Source organism: Panthera pardus, unplaced genomic scaffold, assembly GCF_024362965.1.
Source record: "Panthera pardus isolate Hobbes unplaced genomic scaffold, ASM2436296v1 HiC_scaffold_3, whole genome shotgun sequence".
NCBI lineage: Eukaryota > Metazoa > Chordata > Mammalia > Carnivora > Felidae > Panthera > Panthera pardus.
Window position 1 is genome coordinate 55,498,912 of NW_026526876.1, and position 15,849 is coordinate 55,514,760.

The window sequence follows — 15,849 nt, forward strand, 5'->3', positions numbered from 1 at the left end:
TCTTTTGAAGAAAGTAATCCTTGAATATTTTTCACAAAAGAGCTAAATCTTTTATGCTTAGGGAATAAGAGGTGTGTACATTCAACAACCTACGAACAATCATATAATCGGATAAAGGAACAATTATGTATAATCTGTGGGTACTCATTAAAGATGAGGTTAATCATTGGTGATATTTTGAACAAGGGTCTCCAGAAGTTATGAAATAAATTGATTTGAGAGGAACATAAGAGATTATGTAATGATCAAAAAGCTGGAATAATGTGGACAGAGAACATCAAACTTGTCCAGAAATGGTTATATGTGGGTGTAGAGAAAGTAAGGATATGGTAGGGGACTTTATAAAGCAAATGAGAAATTTAGACATTATATAATAGGTTTTTAGAATGTTAGTGTGGATAGATACACAGTTTAATTTCTCCTTTTTTATGTAAGTAGCACATTTTCAGGATAATTTAGTAAATACCAAAAAAAAAAAAAAAAAGGTTAAACGTTATGTTTTTTCCATCCTTTCTCAAAGCACGTGTATATATCGAGACACACACAGTATGACACTATATATACCTAACAGGTTGACATTGTCCTCTAGTTTTGTGTCCTATGGGTGGTGAAGTTTTAAAATGAAAAGGACAGGGACACCTGGGTGGCTCAGTCAGTAGAGCATGCAACTCTTGACCTTGGGGTTGTGAGTTTGAGCCCCAAGTTGGGTATAGAAATTACTTTCAAAAAATGAAATGAAAAGGACAAGCTTTGCCAATTACTTGGACCCAAAATAAAACATCTCATTACCGCTGTAGACAAAGCAGATTGTCAACCCGGAGTTAAATAAAGGAATCTCCCCCAAAGGGAGCCAACTTTGGCATATACAAGCTTAACAGCAAGGTGATTTAAGTGTGTTTCGACTTTTTATCAATAAAAAATAAAGTGTTAAAATCTTGTTTTAATATGTTGAGTGTTGGGTTCCTTCACATAACTTTGAGTGCCCATACCTACTCTTACGTTTATGACCCTGATTTTCAGATTAAATTCTATTCCTTTTACAGATAAGAAGAGAGAAGAAGCCCCCTCTGTAGAAGAAAATGCGAGAATAGGCCTCTTGAGTTTGACAGGAGGAAACCAAGTATTTGGAGCTCTACTACCATACATACCCTGAATATAGAAAGAAATGGGTGGAGGGCAAGCCAGAACTAACCATCAGGAAGTGAGGTTCATAACGGGAGCAATGGTTGAGGATCCTCTAGGGATACAGGATGAAAGCAAGCAAAAAAAAATGAGCACCCAGCCTGGCTTCTGGTCAAAGGGATGCTTCCAGTATTTCTGTAGTTGGCCTGATTTTCTTAGATTTGAGATTTGCATTGAATCTGCAAGGTGGGTACTAGAGTATTGACCAAATGGTCAAAGGTAAACTGACTTGGACAGATTTTTTTTTTTCTATCCTCCTACTTGAAATGGGAAGACTTTGGACATTTTAGCTTTCTGGGAGTGGGAGGGAGAGAGATTGTATATCAGACCTGTGGAGGTTGACTTGTTCCAAGCCTCCTCTCCTTAATTTGGGACAATTTTGTGGAGTTTTCTAGCTTCATTTCAAGCTGGTGGCCCTGGTGGGCTTCTGCAAGGTTCTGAGTCCCAGTAAGGAAACTAGGAAAGTAGAGACCTGAGTTAAGATGTAAGATGGGCTCCTCCTTTCTCTTTTATGCCAGGAAAATACTGTGAGTGAAAACTTGGTACAATGTTAGGGTATAGTAATACTGTTCGTTGGATACCTCTGGGCTACCTTCATGTACTATGTAATGCAGGATTAAGCTTCCTGAAGTTACTGTGTTTGTGCAGGTTTGTATACTCAATGCTACATCTCTCCCCTTAGACCTCCAGCGTGACCATAGGGCTCCTGTGAGCCCTTAACAGCTGGGAGCCCTAACACAAAGTCTTGACTGCCTTGGCTGGTGTCGCTATGGTGTCTAAAGATTACCTACTTGACCTCACTCATGGTTTTGTAATCTTTGTTTTGAGAGAGTGTCACATGAACCCAAGGATACCTCTACTGCCACAGAAGGGAGCTATTCTAAATGTGAAGTATTTTAATAAATAAATATGAAGTACTCATCTGTTGTCACTAAAGGGAGAGATTGACTTCATATTTTGCAGGCTGTTGAGCTGTCAGGGCTAGCTGAGTGCTTCTGTGACTAGGTTTGATCAGATTATAGCAGCTCTAAGTGTGGTAGTTCCTACAGGATAGATCCTTGCCCTTGTGAATCTTACATTCTAGGAGAAGCAGGACAAAACCCACATCCATTGCCCCCATGGAGGCTGCTGGTGGCTTTCTGAAAGTGTTCTGTCAAGGTCACCAGACACCAGCTTGGTGGGCAGTAGGAAGGCACTCCTTCCTCTTTGTGGACATGGCCCATGCCAGGCTCGTGGCTTCACAAGTCCAAACAAGAGTGTGATGTAGATTATAACCCCTCTTGCCTCCTCAACTGATTGCCCTTTTCTGATGCAGAACTGTACGTGGTACTCAGTAAATAGTTTGGGTTATTCTTTTTAATGTTTCAGTTGGCTGCCCATTTATAGATGTCTCTCTTCCTCACATCCCCATCATCACCAAATCCTGTCTGCTCTGCCTCTAAAATATTCCCTGCATGCCTCTACCACCACCACCCAAGCAGCCATCTCTCCTGTAGACCACTGCAACATTCCCCTGGCCATGCACTTTCCCTAGTCTGTTCTTCAGAAAGCATCCAGGATGATCGTCCTCGGCAGACTTGAGCATGGCATTCCTTTGCTTAAAATCATTTAATGGCTTCCTCTTAATCATAAAATACAATCCGTATTCCATAGAATGGCCTACATGGGAATGCTGACCTTTTCCTTGGCATATCTTATTCTCTGTGCTCCTGGCAGGCTTTCCTTTCAGCTTCTCAGATGAGGGGCACCTGGTTGGCTCAATTGGTAGAGTGTGTGACTGTTGATCTTGGAGTCTTGAGGTGGAGCCTCACGCTGGCCATAGAGGTTACTTAAAAAGGGATGGGGAGCAAGTCAGCTCGGATAAAGAAGCCTTTGCCCATTCTAGGACCTCCCTTCCCCCAACTCTGATCTATTACTCTCTTGGTTCCAGCTTAAATGTCACTTCCTCAGAGATGCCTTCCCCAAACCCACAAATCTTGTAATCAATCACATCATTCGCATTCACAGTGCTCATCTCAAATTGTGGTGGTATATTTCTGTGGTCATTTCATTCCATCTCCTCTGTTAGACTAGAAGTCAGCTCCAGCAGGGTGGGAGCTATGCATGATTTGGTCATTCCATCTTGAGAGCCCAGCACAGAGCCTAGCTCACAGCCGATAATACACGTTTGTTGAACGAAGAATGTTTCCTTCAGCAGAGTTTTTAGTGCTGGGGAATAGGGGCCCAGCCAACTACCTCTCAGCTGCTGTCTCTGGTTTCCCTGGTCTTGTGTATGCTCAAAGACTGTAGGTTCGTTTTAATATTAGACTAAAACCCATCAAGACAAGTGTATTCTTTTTTTTTTTTTTTTTTTAATTTTTTTTTTCAACGTTTTTTATTTATTTTTGGGACAGAGAGAGACAGAGCATGAACGGGGGAGGGTCAGAGAGAGAGGGAGACACAGAATCGGAAACAGGCTCCAGGCTCCGAGCCATCAGCCCAGAGCCTGACGCGGGGCTCGAACTCACGGACCGCGAGATCGTGACCTGGCTGAAGTCGGACGCTTAACCGACTGCGCCACCCAGGCGCCCCAAGACAAGTGTATTCTTAATCCTACTCACCTATTTCCCCCACGCCCCCCCCCCCCACTCCCTTCTGGTAAACATCAGTTTGTACTTTATACTTAAGAGTTTGTTTTTTGGTTTGTCTCTTTTTCCCCCCCTTGTTTGTTTTGTTTCTTAAGTTCCATATGAGTGAAATCATATGGTGGTTGTCTTTCTCTGACTGGCTTATTTTACTTAGCATTATACTCTCTGGATCCATCCATGTTGTTGCAAATGGCAAGATTTAATTATTTTCTATGGCTGAATAATATTCCTGTGTGGTTATATATGTATATGTATGTGTATATATTATATATGTCTTACATCTTTATGCATTCATCTGTTGATGGACACTTGTTTGTTTTGTCCTGCTTCCATATCTTGGCTAATTGTAAATAATGTTGCAATAAGCGTAGAGGTGCACATATCTCTTCAAATTAGTGTTTTTGTACTCTTTGGGTAAATACCCAGTAGTGCAATTACTGGGTTGTAGGATAGTTCCATCTTTAACTTTTAAAAAAATGTTTATTTATTTGAGAGAGAGGGAGAGAGAAAACACAAGTGGGGGAGGGGCAGAGAGGGAGAGAGAGAGAGAATCCCAAGCAGGCTCTATGCTGCCAGTCCAGAGCCCATCTCGGGGCTCAAACTCACAAACTGTGAGATCATGACCTGAGCCAAAATCAAGAGGCCGACACTTCACTGACTGAGCCACTCAGGTGCCCCCCACCTTTAACTTTTTGAGGAACCTTCATAAGATCTTCCATAGTCGCTGCACCAATCTGCATTCCTGCCAAGCAGTGCAGGGCGTGGGGGGAGGGGGGGGCTCCTCGCTAGTTGTAGCTTATTTTTAATATCTCGTTTTAGCAATACTTTCAAAAAGACTGAATCCCATGACCAAAAATGTCAAGGTTATGTGCAAATTATTTTGTTCTAAAATGCCAGTTCTAATGAAAGTAGCTTAATATATCCTAAACATTATTCAAAGTAATTAGTTCTTATCTTGCCATTTAGGTCTCAATAACATAGACCGTAGAGGCAGCAAGTCAAGAAAGCAGCTAATGGGTGAGGTCCCTGTGAATTCTTTCTGTAAAGTATATAGTAAAGGGCGTGACCCCATTCCAATGTCAAGGTGGATTGCAAGTAAAGAGAAAATTGGCCGAGTCTGGGGCCCAAATCCTTTTATGAGCCTTGTGATACAGCAAGAAACAAGAAGAAAGCCAGATCCCATCCCCAAAGAAAGAATGTAACAAGAGGAAGTGGTTTATTTAAATTTTTTGACCACATCTTTTCTCTCAGTAGAATCAAATTCTTCCTCTACTTTCACTTTTTCTTTTGAATAAAAAATTGCCCCAGTTTTTCATTTCCCTTGTTAAGCATGCCTATGGGATTAGGTTTATGTTTGAACCAGCTAGTTGCTTCTTGTTTCTTAGCAAGCTCTGCCATATGATCAAGGCAGTCTTCTTGTTGTCATGACAACCTACATTTACATAAGCAAGAACTGGGGGAAAATATTTGTTGTTTGGAATGATTTGTGGTAAATTTCATCGTAATGGAAAGATATAGCACCAACTTGACAGGCTAGCAGCTAGAATTGGAAAAACAAGACAGACTTTTCCTATTTCTTTTAGTGAGATCTATTTGATAGGTGCCACTTTTGGCTATCCTAAGTACCACCGTATCTGGGAAAAAAAGGAAAGAATGTGATAATCTTTCATTCTGTCTTTAATCACATTTCAGCAGCAATCAGGACTTGGTGTGTTTTTGAGAGGGAGAGGAGGGGCCTGTTGCAAAAGCAATGGTTATTGAACCAGAATCTTAATGACCCCCTAGGGGATCCACAGATAAACGTCCTAAGGGGTATGGCAGAGATTACTCGCTCAAATCCGTGTTCTCTTCTATGCACACTGCCTGACTACATTAACAGGACTCCCTTGCTGTTACGTAGGACCATGTGATTGACATCAGCCAACGGACTGTGTGCAGGAGTGTCTACGCCACGTTCGGGCCTGGCTTATATAAACCCCTACAGGTGCTCCTCCATGCTCACCATTTCCACCCGGCTGGAATGGAGATGACACCCAGGGCAGAAAGTTCATCCCCCTGACCCCTAAATGACTGCATGTAGAAGGGCCTCTCCAGCTTCGTTACCAGCTAGGTAGGAAATAAGCTTTGTTCAACCATTATATGGGGGCACGTGGCTGGCTCAGTCGGTGGAGCATGGGACTCGATCTCAGGGTTGTGAGTTTGAGGCCCATGTTGGGAATAGAGATTACTTAAAAATAAAATCTTCAGGGGTACCTGGGGTGTGGCATCGGTCTCTTGGGTGAGCATGGAGCCTGCTTATGATTCTCACTCTCCCTCTGCCCCTCTCCCCCATTGGTGCTCTCTCTCTCTCTCTCTCTCTCTCAAATAAATTTTAAAAAATGAAAAAATAAAATCTTTAAAAAGAAAATAAAATCTTAAAAATATTTTTAATTTTTAAAAATAAATTTCGAAAATCAAGAAACCTGAGGCGCCTGAGTGGCTCAGTCGGTTAAGTGTCCAACTTCAGCTCAGGTCATGATCTTGCGGTTTGTGGGTTCGAGCTCCATGTCGGGCTCTGTGCTGACAGCTCAGAGCCTGGAGCCTGCTTCAGATTCTGTGTCTCCATCTGTCTCTACCCCTTCTCTGCTTGCGCTCTGTCTCTCAAAAATAAATAAACATTAAAAATAATTCTTTTTTAAAAACCCATTTTATGTTTTAAGATCAAATAGTTGTAGCAGTTAGCCTACTCTAATACAAAGGAGTTGAATTGGATAGCTGAGAGGCTAACCAGCTGGCAGGCTGTTACGACTGTATGATGCCAAAACTTTGTAGAAATTGGTCTAAGTATGTCCCATGCAATACCTGAAATTGACATTTAACTGAGCGGGGCGCCTGGGTGGCTCAGTCGGTTAAGCGTTCGGCTTTTGGTCTCGACTCTGGTCATGATGTCACGGTTTGCGAGTTTGAGCCCCGCTGACAGTGCAGAGCCTGTTTGGGATTCTCTCTCCCTGCCTCTTTCTCTGGCCCTCCCCTGCTAGTACCTCCTTTCTCTCTCAAAATAAATAAATAAACTTAAAAATTAAAAAAAAAATTTAACTGAGCATCCGTATTTTCATTTGCTAAACCTGGCAATTCTATCCCCGGCTGCCCTTTAAAAGAGAAACACTGTGCCGGGCTGCTGCTCTTTCCTCAAGGGGTATTGCATTCCTTCCAAAGCATGAACAATCTGTACCTGGACATCTGGGGCCAACCCACTCATACCATACTTCACATTCTTGTCATTTTGCTAATTGCCCCAAGTGTAAGTCCCCCAGTCACCCTTCATTTTGTTCCTGGCATCCTCAAGCTGTGCCGAGTCTTCTCTGAACATACGTGCCCCGTTTTGGACTTCACTCCATCTTTGAAGGTCTTGCCATCCTGTTCTGCCCCTTACCCACTTTACTGTCATCAACCAACCTTCCTCTCATTTTTTTTTTAATTTTTAATGTTTATTTATTTTTGAGAGAGAGCGTGAGTGGGAGAGGGGCAGTGAGAGAGAGGGAGACACAGAATCCAAAGCAGGCTCTAGGCTCTGAGCTGTCAGCACAGAACCCCACACGGGGCTCGAATTCACGAACCGCGAGATCATGACTTGAGCCAAAGTCAAACGCTTAACTGACTGAGCCACCCAGGTGGCTCATTTATGAAAGGTTTACCTTCCTCTCATTTATGAAAGGTTTTGACATCTGGCCTGCTGTCATCTGGGGTGACCCATCCATCACCTTGGCCTCTCTCTCTCTCTTTTTTTTTTCGAGTACTTCAAATTCATTATCTTGTACTTTTACATCCTGGGATCCTAGACATTTTACTCTCTGACCACTACCTTCTAGGCTTCCGGTTCTCTCACTTTTCCCAAAGCTCTCTTCTTCCCTTCTTCCTCTAGTCCCTAAACTCCTCAACTATCAGATACCTCCTATCTTTTTTTTTTTTTTTCAAGTTAGATAATGAGCAAATATATAAAATATTGTCTGTCAGGTCTTAGATATATCCAACTGCCTACTAGACATCTCCATTTGGATGTGCTGAAGGCACCTCAGACTTAACATATTCTAAACTGAATTCTTCATCTCTTCCCCTATTTTTTTTTAAGATTTTATTTTTAAGTAATCTCTATACCCAATGTGGGGCTCAAACTTATAACCCTGAGATCAAGAGTTGCAGGCTCCAGGGGCACCTGGGTGGCTCATTTGGTTAAGCATCCAACTTCGGCTTGGGTCATAATCTCATGGTTCGTGAGTTCGAGCCTCATATCAGGTTCTGCATGGACAGTACAGAGCCTGCCTGGGATTCTCTCTCTCCCTCTCTCTGCTCCTCCCCCACTTGCTCTCTCTCCCTCCCCTACTTTCTCTCTCTCTCTCAAAATAAATAAACTTAAAAAACAAAAAAAAGAGTTACATGCTCCACCAACTGAACTGGACACAGTTGCCCCTTCTGTTCCTGTTCCTCACCCACATTCTTAACCTCAATTCTATCACCATTTGGCCAAGCCAAAAATCTGGGACCACCCTTTATTCCTTCCTCTCGTTCATCATCCCATTTCTAGTCAGTTACGGAATCTTAACTCCTAAGCATCTATAATATCAGTCCACTTAACTTCATCCCCACTACTGCTACCTTAGTTCAAACTGCCACGTTCTGTCATCTAGATGACCGCAACAGCCGCCTAAATGGTCTCCTGCCTCTAGTTTCAACCCCTCCAGTCCCTCTGTCACATTGCAGTCCTAGTGAGCTTCCTACATTCATATTATATTAGATTATATTCCCCTGCAGCAGATAGCTAAACTCTCTGTAAAGGCGGGTAGAGCTCTTTGTGTTCTAGTTCCTGCTTCTCTCTCCAGCCCTGCCTCTCCTTGCTCTCCCTCCTGTACTCTGGGCTCTAGCCACACTGAATTTCTTGACCTTTCTTTACCTGACCCTCCTCTGTGCCCCTCCAGGCTTTTGTGTACAGTCTATACCTCTCTCTGACTCACTTTCTCTCTCACCTTCAATTACTAGTCTTATCTGACTAGTTATCTTATCTGACTAGTTAGGTGTCTGTCCCAGGTCCTTTGTTGGCAATATGTATTTACATTTGTAGCATCACACTGAACTGAAACTACTTGTACGTGCCTGATGCATAACCAAGGTGGCTCATTGGTGTATTTCAGTACCCAGCTCTGCTTGTACACACAACAGATACCCAATGGTATCTTGTACACACCCAGATACCATTATTTTGGACAAAATAATGGAAAGCAGGATAGGCCAGAGGTCATCAAAAGCCAAGTGGGAGCAGCGGGTAGTAATAATCCAATGGACGTTAAGAAAGTTACTGTATCAGTTAGCTTTTGCTGCAAAGTAAACCATGTCAATACTTAGTGGCTTAAAACAACAATCACTTATTTATCTTATAGTTCTGCAGTGTAGGTTGGCTCAGCTGGACTGTTCTGTTCTGCTCAGGTTCTATAAAAAAATTTTTTTTTTAACATTTATTTATTTTTGAAAGAGAGAGATAGAATGCGAGCAGGGGAGGGGCAGAGAGAGAGAGGGAGACACAGAATCCGAAGCAGGCTCCAGGCTCTGAACTGTCAGCACAGAGCCCTATGCAGGGCTCAAACCCACGAACCGTGAATGTGGGGCTCAAACCCAGGAACCATGAGATTATGACCTGACACGAAGTCAGACATTTAATCAACTGAGTCCCCCATGCGCCCCTGGTCTGCTCAGCTTCTGACTGACTGGGGGCTGACCGGTCTTAGATGGCTCTCAGCCGACACAGTTTATCTCTGCTTTGTGTGACCTTCCATCCTCCAGCAGGGTAGCCTGGACCGGGTCTCATAGCTACTGACAATTCCAAAAGAACAGGAAGAATCCTATGGAGGCTCTTAAGGCCTAACCTTAGAACTGACACAATATCAACTCCACCGCATTCTATCGATCAAAGTGAGTCTCAAGGCCAGCCAGGTTTCAAGGAGTGAGGAAATAGACTCCCCCTCTTGATGAGCTGAGCTGTAAATACATCAAGAGTTGCATGTGCTATAGACTGAGCCAGCCAGGTGCCCCATAGTGTTTATTTTTTAATAGCTTGCCTTTATTTTATTTTATAAAAATAAAATAAATAAAAATATTTATTTCTTTGAGTAATCTCTACAGTCAACATCGGGCTTGAGCTCATGACCCCAAGATCAAGAGTCACACGTTCAAACAACTGAGCCGGCCAGGCACCCCAAGCATGATTTTTAGCACCTGCCAAAGTGGGTGTTTGGAACTGGGCCTTGGGAACTGTTTAAGAAGAAAGGCCCATGGAAAAAGATTACTGGGAATGAAAAGACTCTGACAGCAGGCTTCTTAACGTCAGGGGTTGTGCCCATTTTATTCGCTTTTATCTGTAGCGCCTCACATAATTACCACACGGGAAACACTCAGCAAATGTTTGTCAAATGACTAATAGTAAACTTCTATTTACTACTGTAAAGGAGAACCAAATGTCTAGTCTTATTAGCAGTGCTGCTGCATGTGAATATACAAGTTAGGCCCTAACGAAGGACTTGTGGGGCACAGAGGAGTGGAGTTGAAATCCAATCTGTGCTCTGATGGCCAAGATTCAGGCCTGGCTCCTGGCTTTGCCTGCCTGCAGGGGGCATAGTTTTAAGTTCAAACATAGCAGCCTTTTGCCTGCTAAGCAGCAAGCCTTTAAGACTGTGTGTTGGAGGGGGACCTATTTTACAAATCTTACAACAGTTCTTTTGGGCAAGCCCAGCCAGCCCTGGTAATCTAGGGGAGCACAGAGCTGGCTACTGAGGGATACAAGACGACACAAAATGCACAAAGCAAGGAAATTAAGCATAAAACTAGAGACACTGTTCTTAAAAATTGATCAACATTGGGGTGCCTGGGTGGCTCAGTCGGTTAAGTGTCCAACTCTTGATTTCAGCTCAGGTTATGATCTCAGGGCTCATGAGATCGAGCCCCGTGCCTTGGGATTCTTTCTTGGGATTCTTTCTCCCTCTTTCTTTCAGGCCCTCCTCCGCTTGTGTGCATGTGTGCACACATACACAAAATAAATAAAAAAGCTTTAAAAAATATTTAAAAAGGGTCACCTGGGTGGCTCAGTCAATTAAGCATCCAACTCTTGATTTCGGCTTACGTCATGATCTCACGGTTTGTATGTTGGGCTCTGCGCTGACAGCATGGAGCTCACTTGGGACTTGCTCTCTCCTGTCTCTGCCCCTCCCTGACTCGTGTTTTCTCTCTGTTTGTCAAAATAAATAAATAAACTTAAGAAATTTTTTTAGAAATTAATCAACGTCAACGAATGAGGGATTGAGAGAAACAGGAGCAAGGGAAGGAAAAAGGCATAGTGAGGTTAAAATGTCTGAACCAGGGGTGCCTGGGTGGCTCAGTCGGTTGAGCGTCCGACTTCGGCTCAGGACATGATCTCACAGTGTGTGAGTTCGAGCCCCGCATTGGGCTCTGTGCTGACAGCTGGGAGCCTGGAACCTGGAGCCTGCTTCCGATTCTGTGTCTCCCTCTCTCTCTGTCCCTCCCCTGCTCATGCTCTGTCTCTCTCTGTCTCAAAAATAAATAAAAACATTACAAAAATTTTTTTTATAAATAAAATGTCTGAACCGAATTCTGAAACCGACTGAGAGTTAACAGAGACGAAAACAGTGGAGCACACAAACATGATTTGTTTTTATATAGGGTGAATCTATGAGACAGAAAATAGATTAATGGTTGCCCGGGGCTGGGAGAAGGAATGGGGACTGACTGTAAATGGGCTCAAAGTTTCATTTCAGCATGATGGAAGTGTTCTAAAATTAGACTGTGGCAACAGCTACATAACTCTGTTAACACACTGAAATTAATTGAATTTTACGCTGAAAACTAATGGATTTTATGGTGTGTATATTATATCTCAGTAAAGCGCTTTGAAAATATTTGTCTCCAATAAAAATAAACAAACAAATAAATAAATAAAAATATCTGTCTCAGCAAGAGATAACAAATGTTGGGGTGCCTAGGCTGGCTTAGTCAGTGCAGCATGCAATTCTTGATCTCGGGGTTACGAGTGCAAGCCCCACATTAGGCGTAGAGATTACTCACAAACACACAAATAGGGGCACCTGGGTGGCTCAGTTGGTTGAGCATTCGACATCAGCTCAGGTCATGATATCACCGTTTGTGAGTTCAAGCCCCACTTTGGGATTGCTGATGTCAGTGTGGAGCCTGCTTCGAATCTTCTGTTCCCCTCTCCCTCAGTCCCTCCCCTGCCTGCGCGCATGCTCTCTCTCAAAAATAAATAAAACATTAAAAAATTTTTTATAAAACAAATTTTAAAAATACATAAATAAAATCTTTTTTTTTAATTGCTGTCCAGATTTTTTTTTTAAGTTTATTCATTTATTTTGAGAGAGAGAGAGAAAGCGCATGTTGGGAGGGACAGAGAAACAGAGAACCCCACGCAGGCTCCTCACTGTCAGCACAGGAGCCTGATGTGGGGCTTGAACCCATGAACTGCAAGATCATGATCTGAGCTGAAATCAATGCTCAATGACTGAGCCACCCAGGCGCACCCATAAAAAAATTTTTTTTTAAAGAAAAGAAAAGAAATGAGTGTTGGTGAAGATGTAGAAACACAGATCCCTCCTGCACTCTTGGTAGGAATGTAAATTCGTGCAGCCACTGTGGAAAACAGTATGGAGTTTCCTCAAAAAAATTAAAAATGGAAGGACACCTGGCTGGCTCCGTCAGTGGAGCATGCAACTCTTGACCTCAGGGCTGTGAGTTTGAGTTTTACATAAATAAAATCTTTAAAAAAAATTCAAACTAGGGGTGCCTGGGTGGCTCAGTCCGTTAACCATCTGCCTTCAGCTCAGGTCATGATCTCGTGGTTTGTGAATTCAAGCCCCGTGTGGGGCTTCGTGCTGACAGCTCAGAGCCTAGAGCCTGTTTCAGATTCTGTGTCTCCTTCTCTCTCTACCCCTCTCCTACTTGCACTCTGTCTCTCTCTCAAAAATAAGTAAACACTAAAAAAATTAAAACAGAAATACCATATGATCCAGTAATTCCATTACTCACTATATACCCCTCAAAATGAAAAAACTAATTTGAAAAGATATACACACCCCTATGTTTATGGCAGCATCATTTGCAATAGCCAGTATATGGAAGCAGCCCAAGTGTCCATCAGTAGATGAATGGATAAAGAAGATGTGGTGTATACATACACCGTGGAATATTACTCAGCCATAAAAAAGAATGAGATCTTGCCATTTGTGACATATATGGATAGAGTGTATTGTGCTAAGGGTAATAAGTCAGGCAGAGAAAGACAAAGATTTCACTTATATATGGAATCTAAAAAACAAATCAACGAACAAAAAAAACAGACTTTTTTGTTTGTTTTAGAGAGACAGAGAGCAGGGGAGAGGGGCAGAGGGAGAGAGAGGATAATCTTTTTTTTTGAGTGTACACTGTATTTTATTATTTTATATTTATTAACTAATACATGCTTATGATAAAAAATAGTAATACGTGAAGGGATGAAAAGTCCACCAGTTATGTGATTACACAAGGAAAACCACTGTTAATATTTGCTATACATTTTCTGGTATGTGGAGAGAGAGGAGAATCTCCAGCAGGCTCCATGCACAGCACAGAGCCGACGTGGGACTCAACCCACGACCCAGGGATCATGACCTGAGCTGAAATCAAGAGTCGGATGCTCAACTGACTGAGCCACCCAGGTGCCCCCCGAAACACATTTTTAAATACATAAAACAAACGGGTAGTTGCCAGAGGAGAGGAGGGTAGGGACAAAATAGGTGAAGGGGATTAAGAAATACAAACTTCAAAAAAAAAAAAAAAGAGATACAAACTTCCAGTAATAAACGAAATGTCATGATAATGAAAAGTACAGCATGGGCAGTATAGTAAATAATGTTGTAATAACACAGTACGGTGACAGATTGTGATTAACGCCCACTGCGGCGAGCAATGAATAATGCATTGTCAAATCACTACGTTGCATACCTGAAACTAATATAACATTGGTGGGGGTTTTTTGTGGTTGTCTTTTTACTAACATAACATTGTACGTTGTATAACAATTATATTTCAATGAAAAAGAAAAATTTAAAAAACAGAAAACATTGTTCTGAGTATGATAAAAGTATTTGTCTCTTATCAGTGATAGCCACACTAAAAGTGAATAGGACATTGTGTGTCACCGATGTGATACAACAGGAAGCTCATAGCAAGCACCACCTCTGAGGCATTCAAATTAAAAAAAAAAAAAAAAAAAAAAAAAGGACCTTACTCTAATCCAGCTATCAGTTTACAGGAAATATGAGGAATACAGGAATAAGTTAAATAACACCATAAGGAAGTGAGGACGTATCCAGGATGTGAGATATTCTATAAGACAAATGGCCCAGTTTCTCTCAAATAAATGGCATGAAAAAGAAGAAGGACAGGAAGGGATATCTGTTATGGATAAAGAGAGACTTAAGAGCTCTACTCACTGATGTATTGTGTGAATTTAGTTTGTATCCTGATTCAGGTATACCAATTGAAAAAAAAAAAAAAAGCATTTGAGACAACCATGGGAAATTGACCACGGACTGAATATTCAATGATATTAAAAAAATGAATGAGGAGCACCTGGCTGGCTCAGTCAGTAGAGTATGCAACCCTTGATCTCTGGGTTGTGAGTTTGAGCCCAGCGTTGGGTATAGAGATTACTTAAAAAAAATAAAATCTTGAGGCACCTGGGTGGCTCAGTTAAGTGTCTGACTCTTGATTTTGGCTCAGGGCATAATTTCATGGTTTGGGGATTTGAGACCAGTGTCAGGCTCTGTGTTGACAGGGTGGAGCCTGCTTGGGATTCTCTCTCGTTCTCTCTCTCTGCCCTTCCTTCACTATCTCTCTCTCTCTCTCCCCCTCTCTTTCTCTCTCCTTCAAAATAAATAATGAAGGGGCGCCTGGGTGGCTCAGTCGGTCGAGTGTCCGACTTCGGCCCAGGTCATGATCTCACGACTCATGAGTTCAAGCCCCACATCGGGCTCTGTGCTGACAGCTCAGAGCCTGGAGTCTGCTTTGGATTCTGTGTCCCTTCTCTCGCTGTGCCCCTCCCTCACTCATGCTCTGTCTCTCTCTTTCTCAAGAATAAATAAAACATAAATATATAAATATATATATGTCAAAATAAATAATGAAAACATTTAAAAAAAGAATTAAAGATTAATTGATGAACTTTTCAAAAAGTATAACTCACTCAATTTATTTGTAAATTTTATTACTAGTGAGAATGAATATATTTCTTTATTAACTCTTTGACTTTTCTCATGTATGAATTAGCAGGTTATACCCTTTTATTTTTTTTGTTTTTACTTACTTACTACTTTTAATTTAGAGAGAATGTGCATGCGCTAGCTTCCACACACCCATGTGGGGGAGGGGCAGAGGGAGAAGGTGAGGGAATCTTAAGCAGGCTCCACGCTCAGCTCAGAGCCCTAACATGGGGCAGGATCCCAGATCCTGAGATCATGACCTGAGCAGAAATCAAGAGTTGGATGCTCAGCTGATTGAGCTACCCAGGTGTCCCAGGTTATACCCCTTTCATATTTTATTTACTGTATTTACTCTTTATTCAAATAGTCCTTTTTTAAAAAATTTTTTTTAATGTTTATTTATTTTTGAGACAGAGAGAGACAGAGCATGAACGGGGGAGGGTCAGAGAAAGAGGGAGACACAGAATCTGAAACAAGCTCCAGGCTCCAAGATGTCAGCACAGAGCCTGACGCGGGGCTCGAACTCACAGACTGCGAGATCATGACCTGAGCCAAAGTCAGACGCTCAACCGACTGAGCCACCCAGGCGCCCCTCAAATAGTCCATTTTTTTAATGTTTATTTTTGAAAGAGATAGAGAGAGAGAGTGAGGGGGGGGGGCAGAGAGAGAGGGAGACACAGAATCGGAAGCAGGCTCCAGGCTCTGAGCTGTCAGCACAGAGCCCGATGAGGGCTTGAACCCATGAACCG

The 15,849-nt window shown here is 42.3% G+C and overlaps 1 long non-coding RNA gene across 1 annotated transcript; it reads left to right on the forward strand.

Annotated features, from left to right (window-relative positions):
• Positions 1-3,895: 3,895 nt before the first annotated feature.
• LOC128774294 (uncharacterized) lies at positions 3,896-14,118 on the forward strand. Its single transcript, XR_008418857.1, has 2 exons — positions 3,896-5,919; positions 13,430-14,118. It is a non-coding gene; the product is annotated as an uncharacterized LOC128774294 (long non-coding RNA).
• Positions 14,119-15,849: the final 1,731 nt, after the last annotated feature.